This window comes from Balaenoptera borealis (genome assembly GCF_965194805.1).
Source record: "Balaenoptera borealis genome assembly, chromosome: 2".
In the NCBI taxonomy this organism is placed as follows: Eukaryota; Metazoa; Chordata; class Mammalia; order Artiodactyla; family Balaenopteridae; genus Balaenoptera; species Balaenoptera borealis.
This window is the reverse complement of record NC_138867.1, coordinates 146,225,829-146,237,568: the sequence shown is the minus strand read 5'-3', so window position 1 is coordinate 146,237,568 and position 11,740 is coordinate 146,225,829. Positions and strand designations below refer to the sequence as shown.

The window sequence follows — 11,740 nt, the reverse complement described above, 5'->3', positions numbered from 1 at the left end:
AAGCAAATGAAATGCATCTTTAAAGAGGGCTTTTGCATAAGAGAGGCTGCTCCGAAGCAGATTCAAGTAAAAGTAGATGATTTGGGCAAGAAATTTTCCACCTTCCCTTTGTGATATTGCAGGTATCTGAGAATCACAGCCCCACTATCCATTCCCAGAGGCCTTTCCTAATCTGGAATCTATGCAATGTGCTTCTGCTATTGGGGAAGAAATAAGGGTTGTGCTGGATGTGGAGGAAGGCAGACTGGAGGGGCAGATCTGCTGAATATTTATATATATAAAATGTTTACAAAGGTATAAAATTTTTTAAAAAATATTCTTACTTACTGTTAAAACTTTACAAAATACAAGGAAAAAAATCAGTCACTCCTCATCCCTCTCCAACCATCGCTCGGTGGTACCTCCACCAGCACAGTCTCCCAAAGCCTGCAGCAGAATCTCCCCGTGCATACACAAAATCAGACTCCTGGGCATGCCCACAAATCTGCAGAATCCAGATTTCTGGGTATGGATGGGTCCCCAGCACCTGCATTTTGTAAAGTCACCCCCAGCGATCCTTAGGATGACTTCCTTTCAGAACTGTAAACCCTGCTAATGCAGATATTTGGGCTTCTTCTGTTCACCATTGTATTCCAGAGCCTGACATATGGGAGGTACTCAATAAATATGTATTGAATAGATAAATAAATTCTTTTTCTTTTTTGCACATATGCTCCTCTTCCTTTTTTTTTTTTTGAAACATGTCCTCATAGTTTCACTTAACGATAGATGAGGCACTTACCATGTACTTGTCACTGCCCTAAGTTTTACAAGCATTATCTCACTTATAATAAACCCATAAAGCAACTATCATTTCTGACCCCTATTTCAGATGAAAAATCCTAGACACAGAGAAGTTGTGTAATTTGTCCCATGCCACACCACTAGGAAGTGGTAGAAGCAGGTTTAAACCTCAGAAGTATAATCCAGTCTTCATGTTTCACATCTGCATCCATCTTGAGCCTTTTCTCAGGCTTTCAACAATGTTCTACACTTTTTATGCAACTGACAAGGGCTTAATTTCCAAAATATACAAAAAGCTCCCACAATTCAATAACAAAAAAACAAACAACCCAATCAAAAAGTGGGCAGAAGACCTAAATAAACATTTCTCCAAAGAAGACATACAAAGATGGCCAAGAGGCACATGAAAAGATGCTCATCATTGCTAATTATTAGCGAAATGCAAATCAAAACATGAATGAGGTACCACCTCACACCAGTCAGAATGGCCATCATTAAAAAGTCTACAAATAATAAATGCTGGAGAGGGTGTGGAGAAAAGGGAACCCTCTTATACTGTAGGTGGGAATGTAAATTGGTTCAGCTGCTATGGAAAACAGTATGGAGGTTCCTCAAAAAACCAAAATTAGAGATGTCATATGATCCAGCAATCCCACTCCTAGGCATATACTCAGAAGAAACTATAATTCGAAAAGATACATGTACCCCTATGTTCATAACAGCACTATTTACAGTAGCCAAGACATGTAAACAACCTAAATGTCCATTGATAGATGAATGGATAAAGAAGATGTGAAGAATATACAGAATGGAATATTACTCAGCCATTAAAAAGAATGAAATAATGCCATTTGCAGTGACATGGATGCAACTAGAGATTATCATACTAAGCAAAGTAAGTCAGAAAGAGAAAGACAAATACCATATGATATCACTTACACAGGGAATTAAAATACGACACAAATGAACATATCTATGAAACAAAAAAAGACTCACAGACATAGAAAACAGACTTGTTGTTGCCAAGGGGGAGGGAGCTGGGGGAGGGAAGGATTGGGAGTTTGGAATTAACAGATGCAAACTATTATATATAGGATGGATAAACAACAAGGTCCTATTGTATAGCACAAGGAACTATATTCAATATGCTGTGATAAACCATAATGGAAAAGAACATGAAAAAGTATGTGTGTATATATATATATATATATATATATATATATATATATATATATATATATATATATATAACTGAATCACTTTGCTGTATAGCAGAAATTAACACATTTTAAATCAACTATACTTCAATAAAATTTTTTTAAAAAGCAATGTTCTATATTTTTTAATGGTAACATGGTATTCCACTTACAAATTCACCAGAATTTAAGAAATTATTGGACAGTTGCTCTCTATTTTTACAACACTGTGCCAAAAGCATGTTAACTAAATTTCTCACAACCATAATCTTAGTTCCTTTAATCATTTCCTGAAAGTGGAACTGCCAAGTCAAAGGATGTGATCACTTTTAGGGCTCTTGATTCATATTGACAATTGTCCTACTAAAATATTTTAATAGAATACACATCTACCAGCAGCATAAAGGTGCCTATTTCTTCCATTAAAAACACAGAAATTTGAATATCATTAAAAATATTTATTTATGAATGTCATGTTTGGGGGAGTGTTTTAGTTCTTTTTAACAGGGGGCACCTCTCACAGGGCAGGACCTTGGCAGTATGAGATCTAGGCAGGGAGACAGAGTTCATCTCAACACCTCCTGGTAACGCCCTGGGTACCCCTCCCTCAACGTGTTTTGGGTTTGGTTTTGTTTGACCTCTGTGCCTTTACTGATGTTACACCCCCAGCTGCTGGGGATGTTTTCATTTCTATGCATTCCACAAATTCACTCCCTCCCCATTCCAGCCTTTGGTGACCGTGCTCCTCGAAAGATCTATGGAAGGCCTGCTGAGGGCCAGCAGAAGCCTTGTCTCCTGTGCTTATCCACAGAGCACTGGTAAAGAAATCCAGGCTCAGCCAGGCTGAGTAACTTGCCCAAGGTCACACAGCATGTAAAGAGGTAGAGTCTGGATTCTTAGAGCTGGAGCTCTTAACCACCACCCTCCACTGCCTCTCCCTTGGCAAAACTTGTCACCTGTGAGAGAAAATCTGAACTGTGAATCAACCATTGCCAGGACTGACTGACCTAGCAACCCTCCAGCCAAAAAAGAGATTACTTCTCCCACGCAGAGAAGGCGAGAAGGAAAAAGCCTCCACCCGCGGCCCCAGCGCTCCGAATGTAAGCATCTCTCCTCCTCTGGAGTCACTGGCTCCAAATACTTTGCCTCTAGTGGAACTGAAATCATTATCGATCCAAAAGTGTTCTCTAAATGAGCTCGCAATCTACCACAGCCGCCTGCAGACCGGCCAGGCTCCTAGGAGCAGCTGCTTCCTTGGTCAGCTCTTCCTGGCTCGTATTTACTCTGAGAAATTAGAAGTTAAAAGTAAAAGCAAATAGAGATGGAATTTAATTATACTGAACGGAGACAGTGTGCAAGGAATGCTGTTCTTCTCCTTTGATAAGCAAAAGAGGACGGTTGAGCTGGTACCCGGGCATTGCCCCAGCTGACAACTGCACTCTCTTCCCTTCCCGGCATCACTGTCATCTAGAAAGTGCATGTAAGCTCCGTCGGGGCAGGGACTGTGTCCCGTCACCCGACATGCTACTATCTGTTAGGCTAGCTTTCAGCCGGAAATAACTGATAAAGAGGTTAAGAATGTCTTAAACCATTCTGCATTGATTGTTTTTAAGTGAGAAGCCCAGAGGAAGGCACCCTTAGGGTTGGTTTGGCAGCTCAACCAAGCCATCAGGATCCAGGCTCTCCTATACAGTAGTCCCCCCTTATCTGCAGTTTTGCTTTCTGTGGTCTCAGCAGTTGCCCCCCACCTACCCCCAGGTCAACCGAGGAGGGGGTGAATGCTGTCAGCCAGGCAGGTGGGGACTTGTGCCAACACAATTTGTATTTTCAGACTGGTGACATTTGGGTTGCAAGTGGACAAGACAGAGTTGGCTATGGTTTTCCCATACAGGGAATGTGACTTACCTAGATTCTCAGAGCAGGTGACACTGCTGGTGAGAAGCCCACCCAGGAAGCCAGAGGTCAGCCTCTCTGTTAGGATCTGAGGATTCTGCAAACAGAGTAGGAATCAGGGGAACCGCTGGCAGCCAGGACCACCTCTAGGACGTACATGGAACCAGATTCACTACTCCCTCACTGGGTCAGATGGTCCTGTGGATGAAAAAAGTTGCCTGCTATGTCAGTAAACAAAGGATGTTTCAGCCATCAATCCACCACAGCTGCCCCTGTGGTGAGCCCTGCGGGAACTCAGCATGGTGACAAATGGCTTCCGGGCTGCCAGGTTGCCCACTGCCAAGCCCTCAGCCATGGCCGCCATCCCCAATTGTGCACCCTGAGGGGGACTCAGGATGCACAAGAACAGGACACTGGCCCCAGAGAGCTGAGGTGCATAGCAAAGGAATGATTTCAATGAGCCCAGACTCTTGCATCTTCCCATACGTAGAAAAGTGCTAAATTCATTAACTTGAGCCATCTGGTTTTCTTTAATTAACAGTAATCTTTTAATGTTCCAACAACCTGGTCTTTGTTGCAAAAACCCTTGTATATCCCACCTCCTTCCTTACCTCTTGGGAGCAGTCCCTCAGAGCTGTCTGAGAGGCTGTGTCCTGGGCTTGAGGTCCTCAGAAAGTCCGCTAAATAAAACATAATTCTCAACTTTTAGGTTGTGTGTATGTTTTCAATCGACAGTCCCTTCTCCTCCCGGGGCCTCAATTTTCTCGTTTATAAGATGAACGGGAAAAAAAAAAAAAAAGATGAAGGGATCACATTACATCTCTAAGGTCCTTTAACACTTGTGTTCAATTTTGTTAGTTAAGAATCTGCAAACAAGAAAAATGTTAAAATAAATCAGAGTGATGCAACAGAGGATATGAATAAAGATATGGCCCGACCATCAGGCAGTGATGCAGTGGTTGAGAACTGGGGCTTGAGACTCAGCTGGACTTGGCCTCAGGGCCAAGATCTGTCACTTACTATATTATCTCATGTTTTTAAGCCCGAGATGAGTTTTCCTTGTCTATGAAATTGAGATAATAATAGCGATCTCATGAAGGAGTGTGGAGAACTAAATAATATACTCATGTTGCCTGGTAAAGTACCAGGCATATAGTAGGTGCTTCATAAACTGCACTTTCAACAAAACCAAAAAGATGAATCCGCAAGTGAGAGTCTTCCTTTAAGACTTCAGGAATCTCCATATTGTGGTTTTGGTTTCCAAATCTTTGTTCCAATAGAACTATCCTTTTTCTGACTGCCAACTTTGAGTTCAAGGAAGGCGCCAGGACCATCATACTTCCTGAAGCTTGATGACTACATATTTTATAAAGGGTACTGCCGGGCTTCACCCTAGACTCAGGGAGACATGCAGAGGCCCTTTATTCTGGCAAGGGTCCACCTTTCTTCCTTTCGTGGGCCTTATCTTGTTGGATAGCCAAATAAAAGTTTCTGCCCACTCACATTCAAAAATCTATTCATTAATGGGATGCAATTCACATTATGTACCACTAATTACCCTAGGAAAGCAGTAAAAATTAATAAGGAACTACAGTTTAATTGTTTGATAATGACAGGGAGCTCCAAAGTGTCCTCTTGAGTAACAAAATTAACATTTAAACTAGTTCAGTCGAAGAACCTTCTCTTAAATATAACTCTTCACTATTAGTGTGGCTTATTTATTTCTTTATTATCTCTTTGGGCAGCTCTGAAATATCAGAAATGTGTACTGAACCTTGAGAAGCTGCCCAATGTTCCAGGATAGTGAGTAGCCTGTCTGCAGAGTTTCAGGTGAACTGTGGATGGTCCCCACCATACACACACACACACACACACACACACACACACACACACAAACACACACACACACACACGCACAGAGTAAAATCAGACTGTCCTATGTTTATTTAACCAGGGCTAGAGAAGTTTCTCAGAAACTAGGGCCTCTTCCTAAAGGGAGATGGGGGCTGTGGGGAGCTGTCAAAACACTGCCCAGGGTAGGGTCCTACAGAATCTCAGAAATGAAATGTTTGTCATGATGTCATTCTTTTTTTTTTTTTCAGCTGCGTGGCTGCAGGACCAGGGATCAAACCCGAGCCCTCAGCAGTGAGAGCGTGGGGTCTTAACCACTGGACCACCAGCGAGTTCCCGGACATCATTATTTTACACTGGAGCGTATACTGCTATTCCAGGGTACTCTCTGGACTTTTGTTTAAGGGAATGTGGTAGTTTTCAAATATGCCCATAAACAGTGGAGTCTAATTTCCTTCCCCTTGAACATGAGGAGGATTTAGTGATTCTCTTCTAACGAATAAAATGTAGCAGAAGTGACACTGTGTGACTTCAGAATTAGGCTCTAAAATGGATTCAGCTTCCACCTGGCTCTCCCTTGAGATGCTTGCCCTTGGAATCCAGCCACCATGTTGTGAGGAAGCCCAAGCACATGAAGAAGCCACACTTGGGTGTCTCGGCCCACAGACCCAGCGAGGTCCCCAGGCCAGCACCACCATCACCCGCCAGACTCATAACTGAAGGAGACTTTAGATGATTCCAGCACCCAGCCTTCAACCCCTCCCACTCCCACACCTGAGGCCCCAGACCTGGAGCACCAGACACAAGTCATGCCCCCTGTATTCTGAATTCCTGACCCACAGAAACCATGAGACATAGTCAATGATATGCATTATTTTAAGCCACGAAATTTGGAGGTAAGCTGTTACACGGCAATAGATGACTCACAGAGAAAATTTTACAGACATGGGCCTCTTGGTTCTTGAACCACAACCTTAAGGCCAGCAGGGACTGACTCACACAGGGCAGAGGGGAATGAAGAGGGAGGGCCCAGCTGTGGCTGACCACAGCCCCAGCCCCCAGCCTTCCAATATGCTCATCACCTGCTGAATGACACACCCCAACAGAAGCTCTGTGGTCCTGAGCAACTTTTTTTTTTTTTTTTTTTTTTTAATTTATGGCTGTGCTGGGTCTTCGTTTCTGTGCGAGGGCTTTCTCTAGTTGCGGCGAGCGGGGACCACTCTTCATGGCGGTGCGCGGGCCTCTCACTGTCGCGGCCTCTCCCGTTGCGGAGCACAGGCTCCAGACGCGCAGGCTCAGTAGTTGTGGCTCACGGGCTTAGTTGCTCCGCGGCATGTGGGATCCTCCCAGACCAGGGCTCAAACACATGTCCCCTGCATTGGCAGGCAGATTCTCAACCACTTCGCCACCAGGGAAGCCCCCTGAGCAACTTTAAGGTTGAAGGGTTTTCTTATAATTCACAGAGGTAGGACTAGGCACGGTTTATCTACCTGGGATACTTGTTTTCCCTGAAGAGCTAAGGATTGGCACTGATAATCCCTCAAAAGTGGCCTTTCAGAGAGTCCCAGCATGTTGTGGCTCATTTCACACATGCTTGGGAGAGAGGAAAAGCCAACAGAGAAGGAACAGCTGTGCTCTGGGACCGGTCATGCCCACTCCCCCACCCTCGACCCAAACTCCATGCCCCATGTCCACGCTCTCACGCCAGCACTGCTATCTTCCCAGGCCAGGCAGGCTGTCTTCTTATGCATTCATTCATTCATTCATTCAATATGTGTCGGGTGCCTACTGCATCAGGGGAGACAGACATTAAACAACAAATCATACAAATAAAGAATTCTAGTTGTCCTAAGCACTTGGAGGGAGAAGTACAAGGTCCTCTGGGGAACTAGGGATATTTAAGTTGAGATATGAAAAATTAGAGAATGAGTGAAGCAGACAGGGGTGCGATGGGGGCCTAGGGAGAGAGCATTCCAAACAAAAGTCCACTCTAGGGCTTCCCTGGCGGCGCAGAGGTCAAGAATCTGCCTGCCAATGCGGGGGACACGGGTTCAAGCCCTGGCCCAGGAAGATCCTACATGCCGTGGAGCAACTAAGCCCATGCACCACAACTACTGAGCCTGCGCTCTAGAGCCCACAAGCCACAACTACTGAGCCTGCGTGCCACAACTACTGAAGCCCATGTGCCTAGAGCCCGTGCTCCGCAACAAGAGAAGCCACTGCGATAAGAAGCCCGCACACCGCAATGAAGAGTAGCCCCCACTTGCTGCACCTAGAGAAAGCCCGCATGCAGCAACAAAGACCCAACACAGCCAAAAAAATCAATTAAATAAATAAATAAAGGCCACTCTATAGGAAGAAAGTCTGTGGTTTCTGGGGACTTAAAGAATGATCAGTCAGGATGCTGGTCAGAAGTGGAGGAAGCAAGACAGTGGCCCCAGAAGTGTCTGGGGATGGAGGGAGCAACCAGACCATGTGGGGCAATGCAGAAAGATCTCATCTATATTCTAAGAACAAAAGGCAACCACCGAAGTGTTTAAAGCAGGAGAATGAAGGGTCAAATTTCACCTGTTAAAGCATCTTGGTCCCCTAACCCCATTATTTCCCATTTGTGTGTACACCTCTGTACAACCCAGATCACATTATATTATAGGTAGTTGTTTAGGTATCTTTCTCCCCCCAAGTGCTGATGGTCTCTTGAGAGCAGAGGCCATGTCTTAACCATATTTGTAATTCCATTAGGCTCCCTACTGTTCTTGGGATCAAGTGCAAACTCCTTTTGCAGCCTGCAAGGCCTTGCACCATCTGTCCTTTTCCCACCTCCCCAGGATCATCTTAGTCACTTCCTTTGCTCTCCAGTCTTTCATCATGGTCCAGCCACTCCGGCAGACGTGTCACTTCCTCAGAGGCCTTCCAAGATGCCCTAGCTAGGATAGGGGCCCTGCTGAATATTCTCAGAGAAACCAATGCTTCTCCATCAGACTACCTACCAAGATTTATATCACCACTCATACACATTATTGCTTTAATATCTGTCCCCCTCCTAAACTGTCAGTTTCGTAAAAGCAGAGAACTCATCTGCCTTGGTCACCATCATATCTCCAGGACCTGGCACTTTGACGCTTATAGTTGGCATTCCACAGAGAGTTGCTGAATGACAGAATGAAAGAGTAAGAATGCATGAATGGGCAAATGAATGGGTGATTTCATGTATGATCCCAGCGGCCACCCAGGCCAATTCAACAGCTGATGTTGGACACCTCTCTCTGACCACCCTCCAGGTCCTTCTATGACATCACCTCTTTGCTGGTCTCACTGACTCTCCACTGGAAGAAGCCAATGTTAGTGAAGGCTTTATGGAATAAATGGAAAGTAGAAATGGGTAGAGAAGTCCAGGAAGGCATTTCTGGCAATCTCTGAGTAGTTATTACCTTAATCCTTCTGCCAAGCAAGAGGAGGAAAGCTGGCAAATACCCATGCTCAGTCAACAAGTCCATGTAAATGCCAACATTTACATGTATAGGACCTTGGCTGCGTTCATAAGCTTTCCAAGTCCAAAGTCTTTTATAGGAACTAATCGGGTCAAATACAGTCTGTCAGGTCACTGCTTCTCAAACTATCTCTGGTAAAGGGCCAGGTTTTAATTTTGTTTTCAATCTGCCACAGATCAATACTTTATAAAATAACAGGAATTATATACTTGGATGAGGCAGCAATGTCAAATTGCTATAAAAGTTTCTAAATGCTTACTTACCGTTTCTGTACTCATTTCTTCATGGGTAACAAATATTTCTAGACCTACATCCATCTGCAAATCACACTTTGAGTAGCACTGATCCAGGTCAGCACTTGTACTCCCACTGCCTCATTCCTCAACCATGGCAGAAATTGCTAATCAGTCATCACACATTTCCCCATGAAGCCCATGCTTGGCTTTAAAATCTTCCTCATCCCAGTGTTCAAGACAGCCACTACCCTTCATACCTGTTAGAACGTCTATTATCAAAAAGACCAGAAATAACAAGTGTTGGCGAGGGCATGGAGAAAAGGGAACCTTCATGCCCTGTTGTGGGGATGTGAACTGGTACAGCCAGTATGGAAAACAGTATAGAGGTTCCTTTAAAAACCAAAACACAACTACCGTATGATCCAGCAATTCCACTTCTGGGTATTTACCTGAAGAAAACAAAAACACTAACTCCAAAAGATACATGCACCCCCATGTTCAATGCAGCATTATTTACAATAGCCAAGATGTTGGAAACTACCCAAGTGTCCATCGTCGGATGAACGGATAAAGAAATTATGGTTTATATATCTACAATGGAATATTATTCAGCCATAAAATAGAATGAAACCTTGCCATAGGTAACAGCATAAATGGACCTCAAGGGCATTGGGCTAAATGAAGGAAGTCAGATTGAGAAAGACAAATTAGAGTATGATCTCCCTTATAGGTAGAGTCTTTTTTAAAAAAAGAAAAAAAGCTTATAGATACAGAGAACAAATTGGTGGTTGCCAGAGGTTGGGGGGAGAAATGGGTGAAGGGAGGTTAAAAGGTATTTAAAAGAAAGTAACCCTGTAACCTTTACCTGTCATCTTCCAATTCTTCCTTCCCTTACAATGCCAGTTCTAAGCAATCGCTAATCTGCTTTCTGTCTTCTGTCTTCCCTGTTCTGGACATTTTATATATTTGAGAAAAAGAAAAAAGACAGTCACAAGCATGTACACAATCAGGGATACCACGGGAAATTAAACTTATTTACCATCCCTACTTTACACGGTCCACAAGCTCACCATTTGTCATATTCACACCCAGGATAAGGAAATGTCTATATTTTTGTATCCAGCCTAATGAAAAGTTCATGAAGTATGACCATCTCATCAACGGAGTCCCTCCTGATCATTCAGTCCATTAGCAATCTTTTTGCAGCTTGAGAAGCCCTTAATTCACACATAACTACGAGAAGACATAGCAATCTATACCACAAACACAAACTTCTGCTATGTTCTCAGATGTAAACTATGTGGATTGCATTTGGGAACATAAAATCACTAGCCCTTCATTGCTTTGACTCTTTCTTCCCTCAAATTCTCCATCTCTACGGCTCCCCTGCTTCTATTTCAAGTTGTCACAGGGGCTCATTCACAGTGGATTATTTTTACTTCTCATTACACTCTTTAGCAAAACAGTGAGGTTTTCATTCCTCCCACGTTCAATCTTTTCTCCAAGCAAGATTAAAACCCCTTGACCCTTCTTGGGTCACCATCAGGCTGTAAGCCAGCCTCCAGTCATGGTCACTGAGAGGCCAGAGAAGCAGCAGCCGCGAGGCGGAGAGAATTGATCTGTTGTCTGCAGCCTTCAGATCCGAAACTCACTTGTGGAGAAAGGCAAGTTTCACTTTGAACCTTTTCTCTCAACCTCACCTCTAAAGTTCTCTTTGAAAAGTTTTTGAAACTTCCTCTTGGTCCCTGTAAACCACAGAATCACAGACTGTGAGCCCTAGAATATGCCTTAAAGGGCATCTGGCTCATCCAAAGTCCTCTTTTGAGGAGTGGGAGGAACAGTGAGGTGAGTGTGAGGAGTCAGCAGACGTGAGCCTGCTTGCTCACCAGTGATGACCTTAGAAGAGGTGATCCATGTCTCTGAGACTGTTTCCAAGGAAGACAGGTAAGACCCCTAAAATGCGGTGATTGTGACCCACTTGCAGGGCTAGTTGAGAATCAAATGAGACGATGTGAACAAAAGTGCTTTGAAATGAAAGCACCATGTGAATGTTGGGAGTTTACCAGTCCTTCTCAGCATTGCAGTAAACTAGAGGCCAGTATCAGTGTAGAAGCACTAGGAGGAGAAAGAGAGGGGGATCCCAGGTGCCTTGTGACAAAGACCTTTTTTGACCACTTGGGAGCTGAAATTAATTTAAGGAAAGGAATTGGGGTGTTTGGGACCATTGGTAGTCTGAGCAAGAAAGGAAAGTATTTAGTAACTTGATCTAGGATGGTGGTCATGATAGAAA

At 43.9% G+C, this 11,740-nt stretch overlaps 1 long non-coding RNA gene across 3 annotated transcripts in view; it reads right to left on the bottom strand.

Annotated features, from left to right (window-relative positions):
- The window catches only part of LOC309622728, a 150,086-nt gene that overhangs the window by 99,965 nt on the left and 38,381 nt on the right, over window positions 1-11,740 (bottom strand). Inside the window, exons 1-2 of one of the 3 annotated variants that reach the window (XR_014241079.1) lie at window positions 4,484-10,308; window positions 3,885-4,070 (exon numbers count right to left, since the gene is read on the bottom strand). This is a non-coding gene — a long non-coding RNA (uncharacterized lncRNA). Of the gene's footprint in view, window positions 1-3,884; window positions 10,309-11,740 lie in introns of those variants that run through there. The other 2 variants (XR_014241077.1, XR_014241078.1) reach the window with 2 other exon arrangements.